We start from the raw sequence: 18,777 nt of genomic DNA on the forward strand, positions 1-18,777 counted from the left end.
CTACAAACATGCACATCACCTCACTCAGGTGTGTTTTAAACAACACTTCACATATATTCCGTTTCTGTTCAAACATGTATATACTTCCCTGTACATGGCACTACATTCACCCGTTCGCTTTATGCAAAGATTATTGACAGGAAAAAACAGACAGAAATGGCTTTATTTGCATTTTAGGCTGCATAGACATGCACCTGACGCCAGGTACCCAGGGGAGGCAACTTCCATGTCAACACCCAAGTTTCCTTCCGGGTCCTATCTTTCTCCTTGGGAGCTACTCGGCAAAACAAACACAACAATCACAACAACTGAACATGTCATGATAGACAAATAGAATGAAAAAAAAGGCATTTCTATTTTTGATTGGTTTTTCCAGGGGAGAGCGCGAACGCAGTCCCCCACACTTATAAATTGCGCACCCGAGTCGTCCACATTTGGGATGATCGCAGGGGTCAACCAAGCCGATGTGCAATGGAAAGGTCTCGCCCCGGGCCCACAGCCTTGCGGATCACTGTAAAGCCTGTGCCAGGTAAGTATGCCTGAAACTGCAGCTTCCTAACCATCGCTACAAACATGCACATCACCTCACTCAGGTGTGTTTTAAACAACACTTCACATATATTCCGTTTCTGTTCAAACATGTATATACTTCCCTGTACATGGCACTACATTCACCCGTTCGCTTTATGCAAAGATTATTGACAGGAAAAAACAGACAGAAATGGCTTTATTTGCATTTTAGGCTGCATAGACATGCACCTGACGCCAGGTACCCAGGGGAGGCAACTTCCATGTCAACACCCAAGTTTCCTTCCGGGTCCTATCTTTCTCCTTGGGAGCTACTCGGCAAAACAAACACAACAATCACAACAACTGAACATGTCATGATAGACAAATAGAATGAAAAAAAAGGCATTTCTATTTTTGATTGGTTTTTCCAGGGGAGAGCGCGAACGCAGTCCCCCACACTTATAAATTGCGCACCCGAGTCGTCCACATTTGGGATGATCGCAGGGGTCAACCAAGCCGATGTGCAATGGAAAGGTCTCGCCCCGGGCCCACAGCCTTGCGGATCACTGTAAAGCCTGTGCCAGGTAAGTATGCCTGAAACTGCAGCTTCCTAACCATCGCTACAAACATGCACATCACCTCACTCAGGTGTGTTTTAAACAACACTTCACATATATTCCGTTTCTGTTCAAACATGTATATACTTCCCTGTACATGGCACTACATTCACCCGTTCGCTTTATGCAAAGATTATTGACAGGAAAAAACAGACAGAAATGGCTTTATTTGCATTTTAGGCTGCATAGACATGCACCTGACGCCAGGTACCCAGGGGAGGCAACTTCCATGTCAACACCCAAGTTTCCTTCCGGGTCCTATCTTTCTCCTTGGGAGCTACTCGGCAAAACAAACACAACAATCACAACAACTGAACATGTCATGATAGACAAATAGAATGAAAAAAAAGGCATTTCTATTTTTGATTGGTTTTTCCAGGGGAGAGCGCGAACGCAGTCCCCCACACTTATAAATTGCGCACCCGAGTCGTCCACATTTGGGATGATCGCAGGGGTCAACCAAGCCGATGTGCAATGGAAAGGTCTCGCCCCGGGCCCACAGCCTTGCGGATCACTGTAAAGCCTGTGCCAGGTAAGTATGCCTGAAACTGCAGCTTCCTAACCATCGCTACAAACATGCACATCACCTCACTCAGGTGTGTTTTAAACAACACTTCACATATATTCCGTTTCTGTTCAAACATGTATATACTTCCCTGTACATGGCACTACATTCACCCGTTCGCTTTATGCAAAGATTATTGACAGGAAAAAACAGACAGAAATGGCTTTATTTGCATTTTAGGCTGCATGGACATGCACCTGACGCCAGGTACCCAGGGGAGGCAACTTCCATGTCAACACCCAAGTTTCCTTCCGGGTCCTATCTTTCTCCTTGGGAGCTACTCGGCAAAACAAACACAACAATCACAACAACTGAACATGTCATGATAGACAAATAGAATGAAAAAAAAGGCATTTTTATTTTTGATTGGTTTTTCCAGGGGAGAGCGCGAACGCAGTCCCCCACACTTATAAATTGCGCACCCGAGTCGTCCACATTTGGGATGATCGCAGGGGTCAACCAAGCCGATGTGCAATGGAAAGGTCTCGCCCCGGGCCCACAGCCTTGCGGATCACTGTAAAGCCTGTGCCAGGTAAGTATGCCTGAAACTGCAGCTTCCTAACCATCGCTACAAACATGCACATCACCTCACTCAGGTGTGTTTTAAACAACACTTCACATATATTCCGTTTCTGTTCAAACATGTATATACTTCCCTGTACATGGCACTACATTCACCCGTTCGCTTTATGCAAAGAATATTGACAGGAAAAAACAGACAGAAATGGCTTTATTTGCATTTTAGGCTGCATAGACATGCACCTGACGCCAGGTACCCAGGGGAGGCAACTTCCATGTCAACACCCAAGTTTCCTTCCGGGTCCTATCTTTCTCCTTGGGAGCTACTCGGCAAAACAAACACAACAATCACAACAACTGAACATGTCATGATAGACAAATAGAATGAAAAAAAAGGCATTTCTATTTTTGATTGGTTTTTCCAGGGGAGAGCGCGAACGCAGTCCCCCACACTTATAAATTGCGCACCCGAGTCGTCCACATTTGGGATGATCGCAGGGGTCAACCAAGCCGATGTGCAATGGAAAGGTCTCGCCCCGGGCCCACAGCCTTGCGGATCACTGTAAAGCCTGTGCCAGGTAAGTATGCCTGAAACTGCAGCTTCCTAACCATCGCTACAAACATGCACATCACCTCACTCAGGTGTGTTTTAAACAACACTTCACATATATTCCGTTTCTGTTCAAACATGTATATACTTCCCTGTACATGGCACTACATTCACCCGTTCGCTTTATGCAAAGATTATTGACAGGAAAAAAACAGACAGAAATGGCTTTATTTGCATTTTAGGCTGCATAGACATGCACCTGACGCCAGGTACCCAGGGGAGGCAACTTCCATGTCAACACCCAAGTTTCCTTCCGGGTCCTATCTTTCTCCTTGGGAGCTACTCGGCAAAACAAACACAACAATCACAACAACTGAACATGTCATGATAGACAAATAGAATGAAAAAAAAGGCATTTCTATTTTTGATTGGTTTTTCCAGGGGAGAGCGCGAACGCAGTCCCCCACACTTATAAATTGCGCACCCGAGTCGTCCACATTTGGGATGATCGCAGGGGTCAACCAAGCCGATGTGCAATGGAAAGGTCTCGCCCCGGGCCCACAGCCTTGCGGATCACTGTAAAGCCTGTGCCAGGTAAGTATGCCTGAAACTGCAGCTTCCTAACCATCGCTACAAACATGCACATCACCTCACTCAGGTGTGTTTTAAACAACACTTCACATATATTCCGTTTCTGTTCAAACATGTATATACTTCCCTGTACATGGCACTACATTCACCCGTTCGCTTTATGCAAAGATTATTGACAGGAAAAAACAGACAGAAATGGCTTTATTTGCATTTTAGGCTGCATAGACATGCACCTGACGCCAGGTACCCAGGGGAGGCAACTTCCATGTCAACACCCAAGTTTCCTTCCGGGTCCTATCTTTCTCCTTGGGAGCTACTCGGCAAAACAAACACAACAATCACAACAACTGAACATGTCATGATAGACAAATAGAATGAAAAAAAAGGCATTTCTATTTTTGATTGGTTTTTCCAGGGGAGAGCGCGAACGCAGTCCCCCACACTTATAAATTGCGCACCCGAGTCGTCCACATTTGGGATGATCGCAGGGGTCAACCAAGCCGATGTGCAATGGAAAGGTCTCGCCCCGGGCCCACAGCCTTGCGGATCACTGTAAAGCCTGTGCCAGGTAAGTATGCCTGAAACTGCAGCTTCCTAACCATCGCTACAAACATGCACATCACCTCACTCAGGTGTGTTTTAAACAACACTTCACATATATTCCGTTTCTGTTCAAACATGTATATACTTCCCTGTACATGGCACTACATTCACCCGTTCGCTTTATGCAAAGATTATTGACAGGAAAAAACAGACAGAAATGGCTTTATTTGCATTTTAGGCTGCATAGACATGCACCTGACGCCAGGTACCCAGGGGAGGCAACTTCCATGTCAACACCCAAGTTTCCTTCCGGGTCCTATCTTTCTCCTTGGGAGCTACTCGGCAAAACAAACACAACAATCACAACAACTGAACATGTCATGATAGACAAATAGAATGAAAAAAAAGGCATTTCTATTTTTGATTGGTTTTTCCAGGGGAGAGCGCGAACGCAGTCCCCCACACTTATAAATTGCGCACCCGAGTCGTCCACATTTGGGATGATCGCAGGGGTCAACCAAGCCGATGTGCAATGGAAAGGTCTCGCCCCGGGCCCACAGCCTTGCGGATCACTGTAAAGCCTGTGCCAGGTAAGTATGCCTGAAACTGCAGCTTCCTAACCATCGCTACAAACATGCACATCACCTCACTCAGGTGTGTTTTAAACAACACTTCACATATATTCCGTTTCTGTTCAAACATGTATATACTTCCCTGTACATGGCACTACATTCACCCGTTCGCTTTATGCAAAGATTATTGACAGGAAAAAACAGACAGAAATGGCTTTATTTGCATTTTAGGCTGCATAGACATGCACCTGACGCCAGGTACCCAGGGGAGGCAACTTCCATGTCAACACCCAAGTTTCCTTCCGGGTCCTATCTTTCTCCTTGGGAGCTACTCGGCAAAACAAACACAACAATCACAACAACTGAACATGTCATGATAGACAAATAGAATGAAAAAAAAGGCATTTCTATTTTTGATTGGTTTTTCCAGGGGAGAGCGCGAACGCAGTCCCCCACACTTATAAATTGCGCACCCGAGTCGTCCACATTTGGGATGATCGCAGGGGTCAACCAAGCCGATGTGCAATGGAAAGGTCTCGCCCCGGGCCCACAGCCTTGCGGATCACTGTAAAGCCTGTGCCAGGTAAGTATGCCTGAAACTGCAGCTTCCTAACCATCGCTACAAACATGCACATCACCTCACTCAGGTGTGTTTTAAACAACACTTCACATATATTCCGTTTCTGTTCAAACATGTATATACTTCCCTGTACATGGCACTACATTCACCCGTTCGCTTTATGCAAAGATTATTGACAGGAAAAAACAGACAGAAATGGCTTTATTTGCATTTTAGGCTGCATAGACATGCACCTGACGCCAGGTACCCAGGGGAGGCAACTTCCATGTCAACACCCAAGTTTCCTTCCGGGTCCTATCTTTCTCCTTGGGAGCTACTCGGCAAAACAAACACAACAATCACAACAACTGAACATGTCATGATAGACAAATAGAATGAAAAAAAAGGCATTTCTATTTTTGATTGGTTTTTCCAGGGGAGAGCGCGAACGCAGTCCCCCACACTTATAAATTGCGCACCCGAGTCGTCCACATTTGGGATGATCGCAGGGGTCAACCAAGCCGATGTGCAATGGAAAGGTCTCGCCCCGGGCCCACAGCCTTGCGGATCACTGTAAAGCCTGTGCCAGGTAAGTATGCCTGAAACTGCAGCTTCCTAACCATCGCTACAAACATGCACATCACCTCACTCAGGTGTGTTTTAAACAACACTTCACATATATTCCGTTTCTGTTCAAACATGTATATACTTCCCTGTACATGGCACTACATTCACCCGTTCGCTTTATGCAAAGATTATTGACAGGAAAAAACAGACAGAAATGGCTTTATTTGCATTTTAGGCTGCATAGACATGCACCTGACGCCAGGTACCCAGGGGAGGCAACTTCCATGTCAACACCCAAGTTTCCTTCCGGGTCCTATCTTTCTCCTTGGGAGCTACTCGGCAAAACAAACACAACAATCACAACAACTGAACATGTCATGATAGACAAATAGAATGAAAAAAAAGGCATTTCTATTTTTGATTGGTTTTTCCAGGGGAGAGCGCGAACGCAGTCCCCCACACTTATAAATTGCGCACCCGAGTCGTCCACATTTGGGATGATCGCAGGGGTCAACCAAGCCGATGTGCAATGGAAAGGTCTCGCCCCGGGCCCACAGCCTTGCGGATCACTGTAAAGCCTGTGCCAGGTAAGTATGCCTGAAACTGCAGCTTCCTAACCATCGCTACAAACATGCACATCACCTCACTCAGGTGTGTTTTAAACAACACTTCACATATATTCCGTTTCTGTTCAAACATGTATATACTTCCCTGTACATGGCACTACATTCACCCGTTCGCTTTATGCAAAGATTATTGACAGGAAAAAACAGACAGAAATGGCTTTATTTGCATTTTAGGCTGCATAGACATGCACCTGACGCCAGGTACCCAGGGGAGGCAACTTCCATGTCAACACCCAAGTTTCCTTCCGGGTCCTATCTTTCTCCTTGGGAGCTACTCGGCAAAACAAACACAACAATCACAACAACTGAACATGTCATGATAGACAAATAGAATGAAAAAAAAGGCATTTCTATTTTTGATTGGTTTTTCCAGGGGAGAGCGCGAACGCAGTCCCCCACACTTATAAATTGCGCACCCGAGTCGTCCACATTTGGGATGATCGCAGGGGTCAACCAAGCCGATGTGCAATGGAAAGGTCTCGCCCCGGGCCCACAGCCTTGCGGATCACTGTAAAGCCTGTGCCAGGTAAGTATGCCTGAAACTGCAGCTTCCTAACCATCGCTACAAACATGCACATCACCTCACTCAGGTGTGTTTTAAACAACACTTCACATATATTCCGTTTCTGTTCAAACATGTATATACTTCCCTGTACATGGCACTACATTCACCCGTTCGCTTTATGCAAAGATTATTGACAGGAAAAAACAGACAGAAATGGCTTTATTTGCATTTTAGGCTGCATAGACATGCACCTGACGCCAGGTACCCAGGGGAGGCAACTTCCATGTCAACACCCAAGTTTCCTTCCGGGTCCTATCTTTCTCCTTGGGAGCTACTCGGCAAAACAAACACAACAATCACAACAACTGAACATGTCATGATAGACAAATAGAATGAAAAAAAAGGCATTTCTATTTTTGATTGGTTTTTCCAGGGGAGAGCGCGAACGCAGTCCCCCACACTTATAAATTGCGCACCCGAGTCGTCCACATTTGGGATGATCGCAGGGGTCAACCAAGCCGATGTGCAATGGAAAGGTCTCGCCCCGGCCCACAGCCTTGCGGATCACTGTAAAGCCTGTGCCAGGTAAGTATGCCTGAAACTGCAGCTTCCTAACCATCGCTACAAACATGCACATCACCTCACTCAGGTGTGTTTTAAACAACACTTCACATATATTCCGTTTCTGTTCAAACATGTATATACTTCCCTGTACATGGCACTACATTCACCCGTTCGCTTTATGCAAAGATTATTGACAGGAAAAAACAGACAGAAATGGCTTTATTTGCATTTTAGGCTGCATAGACATGCACCTGACGCCAGGTACCCAGGGGAGGCAACTTCCATGTCAACACCCAAGTTTCCTTCCGGGTCCTATCTTTCTCCTTGGGAGCTACTCGGCAAAACAAACACAACAATCACAACAACTGAACATGTCATGATAGACAAATAGAATGAAAAAAAAGGCATTTCTATTTTTGATTGGTTTTTCCAGGGGAGAGCGCGAACGCAGTCCCCCACACTTATAAATTGCGCACCCGAGTCGTCCACATTTGGGATGATCGCAGGGGTCAACCAAGCCGATGTGCAATGGAAAGGTCTCGCCCCGGGCCCACAGCCTTGCGGATCACTGTAAAGCCTGTGCCAGGTAAGTATGCCTGAAACTGCAGCTTCCTAACCATCGCTACAAACATGCACATCACCTCACTCAGGTGTGTTTTAAACAACACTTCACATATATTCCGTTTCTGTTCAAACATGTATATACTTCCCTGTACATGGCACTACATTCACCCGTTCGCTTTATGCAAAGATTATTGACAGGAAAAAACAGACAGAAATGGCTTTATTTGCATTTTAGGCTGCATAGACATGCACCTGACGCCAGGTACCCAGGGGAGGCAACTTCCATGTCAACACCCAAGTTTCCTTCCGGGTCCTATCTTTCTCCTTGGGAGCTACTCGGCAAAACAAACACAACAATCACAACAACTGAACATGTCATGATAGACAAATAGAATGAAAAAAAAGGCATTTCTATTTTTGATTGGTTTTTCCAGGGGAGAGCGCGAACGCAGTCCCCCACACTTATAAATTGCGCACCCGAGTCGTCCACATTTGGGATGATCGCAGGGGTCAACCAAGCCGATGTGCAATGGAAAGGTCTCGCCCCGGGCCCACAGCCTTGCGGATCACTGTAAAGCCTGTGCCAGGTAAGTATGCCTGAAACTGCAGCTTCCTAACCATCGCTACAAACATGCACATCACCTCACTCAGGTGTGTTTTAAACAACACTTCACATATATTCCGTTTCTGTTCAAACATGTATATACTTCCCTGTACATGGCACTACATTCACCCGTTCGCTTTATGCAAAGATTATTGACAGGAAAAAACAGACAGAAATGGCTTTATTTGCATTTTAGGCTGCATAGACATGCACCTGACGCCAGGTACCCAGGGGAGGCAACTTCCATGTCAACACCCAAGTTTCCTTCCGGGTCCTATCTTTCTCCTTGGGAGCTACTCGGCAAAACAAACACAACAATCACAACAACTGAACATGTCATGATAGACAAATAGAATGAAAAAAAAGGCATTTCTATTTTTGATTGGTTTTTCCAGGGGAGAGCGCACCCGAGTCGTCCACTTATGGGATGATCGCAGGGGTCAACCAAGCCGATGTGCAATGGAAAGGTCTCGCCCCGGGCCCACAGCCTTGCGGATCACTGTAAAGCCTGTGCCAGGTAAGTATGCCTGAAACTGCAGCTTCCTAACCATCGCTACAAACATGCACATCACCTCACTCAGGTGTGTTTTAAACAACACTTCACATATATTCCGTTTCTGTTCAAACATGTATATACTTCCCTGTACATGGCACTACATTCACCCGTTCGCTTTATGCAAAGATTATTGACAGGAAAAAACAGACAGAAATGGCTTTATTTGCATTTTAGGCTGCATAGACATGCACCTGACGCCAGGTACCCAGGGGAGGCAACTTCCATGTCAACACCCAAGTTTCCTTCCGGGTCCTATCTTTCTCCTTGGGAGCTACTCGGCAAAACAAACACAACAATCACAACAACTGAACATGTCATGATAGACAAATAGAATGAAAAAAAAGGCATTTCTATTTTTGATTGGTTTTTCCAGGGGAGAGCGCGAACGCAGTCCCCCACACTTATAAATTGCGCACCCGAGTCGTCCACATTTGGGATGATCGCAGGGGTCAACCAAGCCGATGTGCAATGGAAAGGTCTCGCCCCGGGCCCACAGCCTTGCGGATCACTGTAAAGCCTGTGCCAGGTAAGTATGCCTGAAACTGCAGCTTCCTAACCATCGCTACAAACATGCACATCACCTCACTCAGGTGTGTTTTAAACAACACTTCACATATATTCCGTTTCTGTTCAAACATGTATATACTTCCCTGTACATGGCACTACATTCACCCGTTCGCTTTATGCAAAGATTATTGACAGGAAAAAACAGACAGAAATGGCTTTATTTGCATTTTAGGCTGCATAGACATGCACCTGACGCCAGGTACCCAGGGGAGGCAACTTCCATGTCAACACCCAAGTTTCCTTCCGGGTCCTATCTTTCTCCTTGGGAGCTACTCGGCAAAACAAACACAACAATCACAACAACTGAACATGTCATGATAGACAAATAGAATGAAAAAAAAGGCATTTCAATTTTTGATTGGTTTTTCCAGGGGAGAGCGCGAACGCAGTCCCCCACACTTATAAATTGCGCACCCGAGTCGTCCACATTTGGGATGATCGCAGGGGTCAACCAAGCCGATGTGCAATGGAAAGGTCTCGCCCCGGGCCCACAGCCTTGCGGATCACTGTAAAGCCTGTGCCAGGTAAGTATGCCTGAAACTGCAGCTTCCTAACCATCGCTACAAACATGCACATCACCTCACTCAGGTGTGTTTTAAACAACACTTCACATATATTCCGTTTCTGTTCAAACATGTATATACTTCCCTGTACATGGCACTACATTCACCCGTTCGCTTTATGCAAAGATTATTGACAGGAAAAAACAGACAGAAATGGCTTTATTTGCATTTTAGGCTGCATAGACATGCACCTGACGCCAGGTACCCAGGGGAGGCAACTTCCATGTCAACACCCAAGTTTCCTTCCGGGTCCTATCTTTCTCCTTGGGAGCTACTCGGCAAAACAAACACAACAATCACAACAACTGAACATGTCATGATAGACAAATAGAATGAAAAAAAAGGCATTTCTATTTTTGATTGGTTTTTCCAGGGGAGAGCGCGAACGCAGTCCCCCACACTTATAAATTGCGCACCCGAGTCGTCCACATTTGGGATGATCGCAGGGGTCAACCAAGCCGATGTGCAATGGAAAGGTCTCGCCCCGGGCCCACAGCCTTGCGGATCACTGTAAAGCCTGTGCCAGGTAAGTATGCCTGAAACTGCAGCTTCCTAACCATCGCTACAAACATGCACATCACCTCACTCAGGTGTGTTTTAAACAACACTTCACATATATTCCGTTTCTGTTCAAACATGTATATACTTCCCTGTACATGGCACTACATTCACCCGTTCGCTTTATGCAAAGATTATTGACAGGAAAAAACAGACAGAAATGGCTTTATTTGCATTTTAGGCTGCATAGACATGCACCTGACGCCAGGTACCCAGGGGAGGCAACTTCCATGTCAACACCCAAGTTTCCTTCCGGGTCCTATCTTTCTCCTTGGGAGCTACTCGGCAAAACAAACACAACAATCACAACAACTGAACATGTCATGATAGACAAATAGAATGAAAAAAAAGGCATTTCTATTTTTGATTGGTTTTTCCAGGGGAGAGCGCGAACGCAGTCCCCCACACTTATAAATTGCGCACCCGAGTCGTCCACATTTGGGATGATCGCAGGGGTCAACCAAGCCGATGTGCAATGGAAAGGTCTCGCCCCGGGCCCACAGCCTTGCGGATCACTGTAAAGCCTGTGCCAGGTAAGTATGCCTGAAACTGCAGCTTCCTAACCATCGCTACAAACATGCACATCACCTCACTCAGGTGTGTTTTAAACAACACTTCACATATATTCCGTTTCTGTTCAAACATGTATATACTTCCCTGTACATGGCACTACATTCACCCGTTCGCTTTATGCAAAGATTATTGACAGGAAAAAACAGACAGAAATGGCTTTATTTGCATTTTAGGCTGCATAGACATGCACCTGACGCCAGGTACCCAGGGGAGGCAACTTCCATGTCAACACCCAAGTTTCCTTCCGGGTCCTATCTTTCTCCTTGGGAGCTACTCGGCAAAACAAACACAACAATCACAACAACTGAACATGTCATGATAGACAAATAGAATGAAAAAAAAGGCATTTCTATTTTTGATTGGTTTTTCCAGGGGAGAGCGCACCCGAGTCGTCCACTTATGGGATGATCGCAGGGGTCAACCAAGCCGATGTGCAATGGAAAGGTCTCGCCCCGGGCCCACAGCCTTGCGGATCACTGTAAAGCCTGTGCCAGGTAAGTATGCCTGAAACTGCAGCTTCCTAACCATCGCTACAAACATGCACATCACCTCACTCAGGTGTGTTTTAAACAACACTTCACATATATTCCGTTTCTGTTCAAACATGTATATACTTCCCTGTACATGGCACTACATTCACCCGTTCGCTTTATGCGAAGATTATTGACAGGAAAAAACAGACAGAAATGGCTTTATTTGCATTTTAGGCTGCATAGACATGCACCTGACGCCAGGTACCCAGGGGAGGCAACTTCCATGTCAACACCCAAGTTTCCTTCCGGGTCCTATCTTTCTCCTTGGGAGCTACTCGGCAAAACAAACACAACAATCACAACAACTGAACATGTCATGATAGACAAATAGAATGAAAAAAAAGGCATTTCTATTTTTGATTGGTTTTTCCAGGGGAGAGCGCGAACGCAGTCCCCCACACTTATAAATTGCGCACCCGAGTCGTCCACATTTGGGATGATCGCAGGGGTCAAGCAAGCCGATGTGCAATGGAAAGGTCTCGCCCCGGGCCCACAGCCTTGCGGATCACTGTAAAGCCTGTGCCAGGTAAGTATGCCTGAAACTGCAGCTTCCTAACCATCGCTACAAACATGCACATCACCTCACTCAGGTGTGTTTTAAACAACACTTCACATATATTCCGTTTCTGTTCAAACATGTATATACTTCCCTGTACATGGCACTACATTCACCCGTTCGCTTTATGCAAAGATTATTGACAGGAAAAAACAGACATAAATGGCTTTATTTGCATTTTAGGCTGCAGGGACATGCACCTGACGCCAGGTACCCAGGGGAGGCAACTTCCATGTCAACACCCAAGTTTCCTTCCGGGTCCTATCTTTCTCCTTGGGAGCTACTCGGCAAAACAAACACAACAATCACAACAACTGAACATGTCATGATAGACAAATAGAATGAAAAAAAAGGCATTTCTATTTTTGATTGGTTTTTCCAGGGGAGAGCGCGAACGCAGTCCCCCACACTTATAAATTGCGCACCCGAGTCGTCCACATTTGGGATGATCGCAGGGGTCAACCAAGCCGATGTGCAATGGAAAGGTCTCGCCCCGGGCCCACAGCCTTGCGGATCACTGTAAAGCCTGTGCCAGGTAAGTATGCCTGAAACTGCAGCTTCCTAACCATCGCTACAAACATGCACATCACCTCACTCAGGTGTGTTTTAAACAACACTTCACATATATTCCGTTTCTGTTCAAACATGTATATACTTCCCTGTACATGGCACTACATTCACCCGTTCGCTTTATGCAAAGATTATTGACAGGAAAAAACAGACAGAAATGGCTTTATTTGCATTTTAGGCTGCATAGACATGCACCTGACGCCAGGTACCCAGGGGAGGCAACTTCCATGTCAACACCCAAGTTTCCTTCCGGGTCCTATCTTTCTCCTTGGGAGCTACTCGGCAAAACAAACACAACAATCACAACAACTGAACATGTCATGATAGACAAATAGAATGAAAAAAAAGGCATTTCTATTTTTGATTGGTTTTTCCAGGGGAGAGCGCGAACGCAGTCCCCCACACTTATAAATTGCGCACCGGAGTCGTCCACATTTGGGATGATCGCAGGGGTCAACCAAGCCGATGTGCAATGGAAAGGTCTCGCCCCGGGCCCACAGCCTTGCGGATCACTGTAAAGCCTGTGCCAGGTAAGTATGCCTGAAACTGCAGCTTCCTAACCATCGCTACAAACATGCACATCACCTCACTCAGGTGTGTTTTAAACAACACTTCACATATATTCCGTTTCTGTTCAAACATGTATATACTTCCCTGTACATGGCACTACATTCACCCGTTCGCTTTATGCAAAGATTATTGACAGGAAAAAACAGACAGAAATGGCTTTATTTGCATTTTAGGCTGCATAGACATGCACCTGACGCCAGGTACCCAGGGGAGGCAACTTCCATGTCAACACCCAAGTTTCCTTCCGGGTCCTATCTTTCTCCTTGGGAGCTACTCGGCAAAACAAACACAACAATCACAACAACTGAACATGTCATGATAGACAAATAGAATGAAAAAAAAGGCATTTCTATTTTTGATTGGTTTTTCCAGGGGAGAGCGCGAACGCAGTCCCCCACACTTATAAATTGCGCACCCGAGTCGTCCACATTTGGGATGATCGCAGGGGTCAACCAAGCCGATGTGCAATGGAAAGGTCTCGCCCCGGGCCCACAGCCTTGCGGATCACTGTAAAGCCTGTGCCAGGTAAGTATGCCTGAAACTGCAGCTTCCTAACCATCGCTACAAACATGCACATCACCTCACTCAGGTGTGTTTTAAACAACACTTCACATATATTCCGTTTCTGTTCAAACATGTATATACTTCCCTGTACATGGCACTACATTCACCCGTTCGCTTTATGCAAAGATTATTGACAGGAAAAAACAGACAGAAATGGCTTTATTTGCATTTTAGGCTGCATAGACATGCACCTGACGCCAGGTACCCAGGGGAGGCAACTTCCATGTCAACACCCAAGTTTCCTTCCGGGTCCTATCTTTCTCCTTGGGAGCTACTCGGCAAAACAAACACAACAATCACAACAACTGAACATGTCATGATAGACAAATAGAATGAAAAAAAAGGCATTTCTATTTTTGATTGGTTTTTCCAGGGGAGAGCGCGAACGCAGTCCCCCACACTTATAAATTGCGCACCCGAGTCGTCCACATTTGGGATGATCGCAGGGGTCAACCAAGCCGATGTGCAATGGAAAGGTCTCGCCCCGGGCCCACAGCCTTGCGGATCACTGTACAGCCTGTGCCAGGTAAGTATGGCTGAAACTGCAGCTTCCTAACCATCGCTACAAACATGCACATCACCTCACTCAGGTGTGTTTTAAACAACACTTCACATATATTCCGTTTCTGTTCAAACATGTATATACTTCCCTGTACATGGCACTACATTCACCCGTTCGCTTTATGCAAAGATTATTGACAGGAAAAAACAGACAGAAATGGCTTTATTTGCATTTTAGGCTGCATAGACATGCACCTGACGCCAGGTACCCAGGGGAGGCAACTTCCATGTCAACACCCAAGTTTCCTTCCGGGTCCTATCTTTCTCCTTGGGAGCTACTCGGCAAAACAAACACAACAATCACAACAACTGAACATGTCATGATAGACAAATAGAATGAAAAAAAAGGCATTTCTATTTTTGATTGGTTTTTCCAGGGGAGAGCGCGAACGCAGTCCCCCACACTTATAAATTGCGCACCCGAGTCGTCCACATTTGGGATGATCGCAGGGGTCAACCAAGCCGATGTGCAATGGAAAGGTCTCGCCCCGGGCCCACAGCCTTGCGGATCACTGTAAAGCCTGTGCCAGGTAAGTATGCCTGAAACTGCAGCTTCCTAACCATCGCTACAAACATGCACATCACCTCACTCAGGTGTGTTTTAAACAACACTTCACATATATTCCGTTTCTGTTCAAACATGTATATACTTCCCTGTACATGGCACTACATTCACCCGTTCGCTTTATGCAAAGATTATTGACAGGAAAAAACAGACAGAAATGGCTTTATTTGCATTTTAGGCTGCATAGACATGCACCTGACGCCAGGTACCCAGGGGAGGCAACTTCCATGTCAACACCCAAGTTTCCTTCCGGGTCCTATCTTTCTCCTTGGGAGCTACTCGGCAAAACAAACACAACAATCACAACAACTGAACATGTCATGATAGACAAATAGAATGAAAAAAAAGGCATTTCGATTTTTGATTGGTTTTTCCAGGGGAGAGCGCGAACGCAGTCCCCCACACTTATAAATTGCGCACCCGAGTCGTCCACATTTGGGATGATCGCAGGGGTCAACCAAGCCGATGTGCAATGGAAAGGTCTCGCCCCGGGCCCACAGCCTTGCGGATCACTGTAAAGCCTGTGCCAGGTAAGTATGCCTGAAACTGCAGCTTCCTAACCATCGCTACAAACATGCACATCACCTCACTCAGGTGTGTTTTAAACAACACTTCACATATATTCCGTTTCTGTTCAAACATGTATATACTTCCCTGTACATGGCACTACATTCACCCGTTCGCTTTATGCAAAGATTATTGACAGGAAAAAACAGACAGAAATGGCTTTATTTGCATTTTAGGCTGCATAGACATGCACCTGACGCCAGGTACCCAGGGGAGGCAACTTCCATGTCAACACCCAAGTTTCCTTCCGGGTCCTATCTTTCTCCTTGGGAGCTACTCGGCAAAACAAACACAACAATCACAACAACTGAACATGTCATGATAGACAAATAGAATGAAAAAAAAGGCATTTCTATTTTTGATTGGTTTTTCCAGGGGAGAGCGCGAACGCAGTCCCCCACACTTATAAATTGCGCACCCGAGTCGTCCACATTTGGGATGATCGCAGGGGTCAACCAAGCCGATGTGCAATGGAAAGGTCTCGCCCCGGGCCCACAGCCTTGCGGATCACTGTAAAGCCTGTGCCAGGTAAGTATGCCTGAAACTGCAGCTTCCTAACCATCGCTACAAACATGCACATCACCTCACTCAGGTGTGTTTTAAACAACACTTCACATATATTCCGTTTCTGTTCAAACATGTATATACTTCCCTGTACATGGCACTACATTCACCCGTTCGCTTTATGCAAAGATTATTGACAGGAAAAAACAGACAGAAATGGCTTTATTTGCATTTTAGGCTGCATGTACATGCACCTGACGCCAGGTACCCAGGGGAGGCAACTTCCATGTCAACACCCAAGTTTCCTTCCGGGTCCTATCTTTCTCCTTGGGAGCTACTCGGCAAAACAAACACAACAATCACAACAACTGAACATGTCATGATAGACAAATAGAATGAAAAAAAAGGCATTTCTATTTTTGATTGGTTTTTCCAGGGGAGAGCGCGAACGCAGTCCCCCACACTTATAAATTGCGCACCCGAGTCGTCCACATTTGGGATGATCGCAGGGGTCAACCAAGCCGATGTGCAATGGAAAGGTCTCGCCCCGGGCCCACAGCCTTGCGGATCACTGTAAAGCCTGTGCCAGGTAAGTATGCCTGAAACTGCAGCTTCCTAACCATCGCTACAAACATGCACATCACCTCACTCAGGTGTGTTTTAAACAACACTTCACATATATTCCGTTTCTGTTCAAACATGTATATACTTCCCTGTACATGGCACTACATTCACCCGTTCGCTTTATGCAAAGATTATTGACAGGAAAAAACAGACAGAAATGGCTTTATTTGCATTTTAGGCTGCATAGACATGCACCTGACGCCAGGTACCCAGGGGAGGCAACTTCCATGTCAACACCCAAGTTTCCTTCCGGGTCCTATCTTTCTCCTTGGGAGCTACTCGGCAAAACAAACACAACAATCACAACAACTGAACATGTCATGATAGACAAATAGAATGAAAAAAAAGGCATTTCTATTTTTGATTGGTTTTTCCAGGGGAGAGCGCGAACGCAGTCCCCCACACTTATAAATTGCGCACCCGAGTCGTCCACATTTGGGATGATCGCAGGGGTCAAGCAAGCCGATGTGCAATGGAAAGGTCTCGCCCCGGGCCCACAGCCTTGCGGATCACTGTAAAGCCTGTGCCAGGTAAGTATGCCTGAAACTGCAGCTTCCTAACCATCGCTACAAACATGCACATCACCTCACTCAGGTGTGTTTTAAACAACACTTCACATATATTCCGTTTCTGTTCAAACATGTATATACTTCCCTGTACATGGCACTACATTCACCCGTTCGCTTTATGCAAAGATTATTGACAGGAAAAAACAGACAGAAATGGCTTTATTTGCATTTTAGGCTGCAGGGACATGCACCTGACGCCAGGTACCCAGGGGAGGCAACTTCCATGTCAACACCCAAGTTTCCTTCCGGGTCCTATCTTTCTCCTTGGGAGCTACTCGGCAAAACAAACACAACAATCACAACAACTGAACATGTCATGATAGACAAATAGAATGAAAAAAAAGGCATTTCTATTTTTGATTGGTTTTTCCAGGGGAGAGCGCGAACGCAGTCCCCCACACTTATAAATTGCGCACCCGAGTCGTCCACATTTGGGATGATCGCAGGGGTCAACCAAGCCGATGTGCAATGGAAAGGTCACGCCCCGGGCCCACAGCCTTGCGGATCACAGTAAAGCCTGTGCCAGGTAAGTATGCCTGAAACTGCAGCTTCCTAACCATCGCTACAAACATGCACATCACCTCACTCAGGTGTGTTTTAAACAACACTTCACATATATTCCGTTTCTGTTCAAACATGTATATACTTCCCTGTACATGGCACTACATTCACCCGTTCGCTTTATGCAAAGATTATTGACAGGAAAAAACAGACAGAAATGGCTTTATTTGCATTTTAGGCTGCATAGACATGCACCTGACGCCAGGTACCCAGGGGAGGCAACTTCCATGTCAACACCCAAGTTTCCTTCCGGGTCCTATCTTTCTCCTTGGGAGCTACTCGGCAAAACAAACACAACAATCACAACAACTGAACATGTCATGATAGACAAATAGAATGAAAAAAAAGGCATTTCTATTTTTGATTGGTTTTTCCAGGGGAGAGCGCGAACGCAGTCCCCCACACTTATAAATTGCGCACCCGAGTCGTCCACATTTGGGATGATCGCAGGGGTCAACCAAGCCGATGTGCAATGGAAAGGTCTCGCCCCGGGCCCACAGCCTTGCGGATCACTGTAAAGCCTGTGCCAGGTAAGTATGCCTGAAACTGCAGCTTCCTAACCATCGCTACAAACATGCACATCACCTCACTCAGGTGTGTTTTAAACAACACTTCACATATATTCCGTTTCTGTTCAAACATGTATATACTTCCCTGTACATGGCACTACATTCACCCGTTCGCTTTATGCAAAGATTATTGACAGGAAAAAACAGACAGAAATGGCTTTATTTGCATTTTAGGCTGCAGGGACATGCAC

General features: G+C 46.0%; 31 non-coding genes and 2 pseudogenes across 31 annotated transcripts; all 33 read right to left on the reverse strand.

Moving 5' to 3' along the window:
• Positions 1–373: 373 nt before the first annotated feature.
• LOC139461431 (U1 spliceosomal RNA) lies at positions 374–537 on the reverse strand. The gene has a single exon (XR_011652923.1). It is a non-coding gene; the product is annotated as a U1 spliceosomal RNA (small nuclear RNA).
• Positions 538–938: 401 nt separating this feature from the next.
• LOC139461443 (U1 spliceosomal RNA) lies at positions 939–1,102 on the reverse strand. Its single transcript, XR_011652934.1, has one exon. It is a non-coding gene; the product is annotated as a U1 spliceosomal RNA (small nuclear RNA).
• A 401-nt stretch (positions 1,103–1,503) lies between these two features.
• Positions 1,504–1,667, reverse strand: LOC139461454 (U1 spliceosomal RNA). The gene has a single exon (XR_011652945.1). It is a non-coding gene; the product is annotated as a U1 spliceosomal RNA (small nuclear RNA).
• A 401-nt stretch (positions 1,668–2,068) lies between these two features.
• On the reverse strand, positions 2,069–2,232 carry LOC139461467 (U1 spliceosomal RNA). Its single transcript, XR_011652956.1, has one exon. It is a non-coding gene; the product is annotated as a U1 spliceosomal RNA (small nuclear RNA).
• A 401-nt stretch (positions 2,233–2,633) lies between these two features.
• Positions 2,634–2,797, reverse strand: LOC139461476 (U1 spliceosomal RNA). Its single transcript, XR_011652958.1, has one exon. It is a non-coding gene; the product is annotated as a U1 spliceosomal RNA (small nuclear RNA).
• Positions 2,798–3,199: 402 nt separating this feature from the next.
• Positions 3,200–3,363, reverse strand: LOC139461477 (U1 spliceosomal RNA). The gene has a single exon (XR_011652959.1). It is a non-coding gene; the product is annotated as a U1 spliceosomal RNA (small nuclear RNA).
• Positions 3,364–3,764: 401 nt separating this feature from the next.
• On the reverse strand, positions 3,765–3,928 carry LOC139461478 (U1 spliceosomal RNA). Its single transcript, XR_011652960.1, has one exon. It is a non-coding gene; the product is annotated as a U1 spliceosomal RNA (small nuclear RNA).
• Positions 3,929–4,329: 401 nt separating this feature from the next.
• LOC139461480 (U1 spliceosomal RNA) lies at positions 4,330–4,493 on the reverse strand. Its single transcript, XR_011652962.1, has one exon. It is a non-coding gene; the product is annotated as a U1 spliceosomal RNA (small nuclear RNA).
• A 401-nt stretch (positions 4,494–4,894) lies between these two features.
• LOC139461481 (U1 spliceosomal RNA) lies at positions 4,895–5,058 on the reverse strand. The gene has a single exon (XR_011652963.1). It is a non-coding gene; the product is annotated as a U1 spliceosomal RNA (small nuclear RNA).
• A 401-nt stretch (positions 5,059–5,459) lies between these two features.
• LOC139461482 (U1 spliceosomal RNA) lies at positions 5,460–5,623 on the reverse strand. Its single transcript, XR_011652964.1, has one exon. It is a non-coding gene; the product is annotated as a U1 spliceosomal RNA (small nuclear RNA).
• A 401-nt stretch (positions 5,624–6,024) lies between these two features.
• LOC139461483 (U1 spliceosomal RNA) lies at positions 6,025–6,188 on the reverse strand. Its single transcript, XR_011652965.1, has one exon. It is a non-coding gene; the product is annotated as a U1 spliceosomal RNA (small nuclear RNA).
• A 401-nt stretch (positions 6,189–6,589) lies between these two features.
• On the reverse strand, positions 6,590–6,753 carry LOC139461484 (U1 spliceosomal RNA). Its single transcript, XR_011652966.1, has one exon. It is a non-coding gene; the product is annotated as a U1 spliceosomal RNA (small nuclear RNA).
• Positions 6,754–7,154: 401 nt separating this feature from the next.
• LOC139461452 (U1 spliceosomal RNA) lies at positions 7,155–7,317 on the reverse strand. The gene has a single exon (XR_011652943.1). It is a non-coding gene; the product is annotated as a U1 spliceosomal RNA (small nuclear RNA).
• Positions 7,318–7,718: 401 nt separating this feature from the next.
• Positions 7,719–7,882, reverse strand: LOC139461485 (U1 spliceosomal RNA). The gene has a single exon (XR_011652967.1). It is a non-coding gene; the product is annotated as a U1 spliceosomal RNA (small nuclear RNA).
• Positions 7,883–8,283: 401 nt separating this feature from the next.
• Positions 8,284–8,447, reverse strand: LOC139461486 (U1 spliceosomal RNA). Its single transcript, XR_011652968.1, has one exon. It is a non-coding gene; the product is annotated as a U1 spliceosomal RNA (small nuclear RNA).
• A 408-nt stretch (positions 8,448–8,855) lies between these two features.
• On the reverse strand, positions 8,856–8,981 carry LOC139461469 (U1 spliceosomal RNA; annotated as a pseudogene).
• Positions 8,982–9,382: 401 nt separating this feature from the next.
• On the reverse strand, positions 9,383–9,546 carry LOC139461487 (U1 spliceosomal RNA). Its single transcript, XR_011652969.1, has one exon. It is a non-coding gene; the product is annotated as a U1 spliceosomal RNA (small nuclear RNA).
• Positions 9,547–9,947: 401 nt separating this feature from the next.
• On the reverse strand, positions 9,948–10,111 carry LOC139461488 (U1 spliceosomal RNA). The gene has a single exon (XR_011652970.1). It is a non-coding gene; the product is annotated as a U1 spliceosomal RNA (small nuclear RNA).
• Positions 10,112–10,512: 401 nt separating this feature from the next.
• Positions 10,513–10,676, reverse strand: LOC139461489 (U1 spliceosomal RNA). The gene has a single exon (XR_011652971.1). It is a non-coding gene; the product is annotated as a U1 spliceosomal RNA (small nuclear RNA).
• Positions 10,677–11,077: 401 nt separating this feature from the next.
• On the reverse strand, positions 11,078–11,241 carry LOC139461491 (U1 spliceosomal RNA). Its single transcript, XR_011652973.1, has one exon. It is a non-coding gene; the product is annotated as a U1 spliceosomal RNA (small nuclear RNA).
• A 408-nt stretch (positions 11,242–11,649) lies between these two features.
• On the reverse strand, positions 11,650–11,775 carry LOC139461470 (U1 spliceosomal RNA; annotated as a pseudogene).
• Positions 11,776–12,176: 401 nt separating this feature from the next.
• LOC139461456 (U1 spliceosomal RNA) lies at positions 12,177–12,340 on the reverse strand. Its single transcript, XR_011652947.1, has one exon. It is a non-coding gene; the product is annotated as a U1 spliceosomal RNA (small nuclear RNA).
• Positions 12,341–12,741: 401 nt separating this feature from the next.
• LOC139461492 (U1 spliceosomal RNA) lies at positions 12,742–12,905 on the reverse strand. The gene has a single exon (XR_011652974.1). It is a non-coding gene; the product is annotated as a U1 spliceosomal RNA (small nuclear RNA).
• A 401-nt stretch (positions 12,906–13,306) lies between these two features.
• LOC139461466 (U1 spliceosomal RNA) lies at positions 13,307–13,470 on the reverse strand. The gene has a single exon (XR_011652955.1). It is a non-coding gene; the product is annotated as a U1 spliceosomal RNA (small nuclear RNA).
• Positions 13,471–13,871: 401 nt separating this feature from the next.
• Positions 13,872–14,035, reverse strand: LOC139461493 (U1 spliceosomal RNA). Its single transcript, XR_011652975.1, has one exon. It is a non-coding gene; the product is annotated as a U1 spliceosomal RNA (small nuclear RNA).
• A 401-nt stretch (positions 14,036–14,436) lies between these two features.
• Positions 14,437–14,600, reverse strand: LOC139461450 (U1 spliceosomal RNA). Its single transcript, XR_011652941.1, has one exon. It is a non-coding gene; the product is annotated as a U1 spliceosomal RNA (small nuclear RNA).
• A 401-nt stretch (positions 14,601–15,001) lies between these two features.
• LOC139461494 (U1 spliceosomal RNA) lies at positions 15,002–15,165 on the reverse strand. Its single transcript, XR_011652976.1, has one exon. It is a non-coding gene; the product is annotated as a U1 spliceosomal RNA (small nuclear RNA).
• A 401-nt stretch (positions 15,166–15,566) lies between these two features.
• Positions 15,567–15,730, reverse strand: LOC139461495 (U1 spliceosomal RNA). Its single transcript, XR_011652977.1, has one exon. It is a non-coding gene; the product is annotated as a U1 spliceosomal RNA (small nuclear RNA).
• A 401-nt stretch (positions 15,731–16,131) lies between these two features.
• Positions 16,132–16,295, reverse strand: LOC139461496 (U1 spliceosomal RNA). Its single transcript, XR_011652978.1, has one exon. It is a non-coding gene; the product is annotated as a U1 spliceosomal RNA (small nuclear RNA).
• A 401-nt stretch (positions 16,296–16,696) lies between these two features.
• Positions 16,697–16,860, reverse strand: LOC139461497 (U1 spliceosomal RNA). The gene has a single exon (XR_011652979.1). It is a non-coding gene; the product is annotated as a U1 spliceosomal RNA (small nuclear RNA).
• Positions 16,861–17,261: 401 nt separating this feature from the next.
• LOC139461457 (U1 spliceosomal RNA) lies at positions 17,262–17,425 on the reverse strand. Its single transcript, XR_011652948.1, has one exon. It is a non-coding gene; the product is annotated as a U1 spliceosomal RNA (small nuclear RNA).
• Positions 17,426–17,826: 401 nt separating this feature from the next.
• On the reverse strand, positions 17,827–17,990 carry LOC139461453 (U1 spliceosomal RNA). The gene has a single exon (XR_011652944.1). It is a non-coding gene; the product is annotated as a U1 spliceosomal RNA (small nuclear RNA).
• Positions 17,991–18,391: 401 nt separating this feature from the next.
• Positions 18,392–18,555, reverse strand: LOC139461498 (U1 spliceosomal RNA). The gene has a single exon (XR_011652980.1). It is a non-coding gene; the product is annotated as a U1 spliceosomal RNA (small nuclear RNA).
• Positions 18,556–18,777: the final 222 nt, after the last annotated feature.

The sequence above is a fragment of the Haliotis cracherodii genome, unplaced genomic scaffold (assembly GCF_022045235.1).
Source record: "Haliotis cracherodii isolate W230 unplaced genomic scaffold, xgHalCrac1.p SCAF_14, whole genome shotgun sequence".
Lineage (NCBI taxonomy): Eukaryota > Metazoa > Mollusca > Gastropoda > Lepetellida > Haliotidae > Haliotis > Haliotis cracherodii.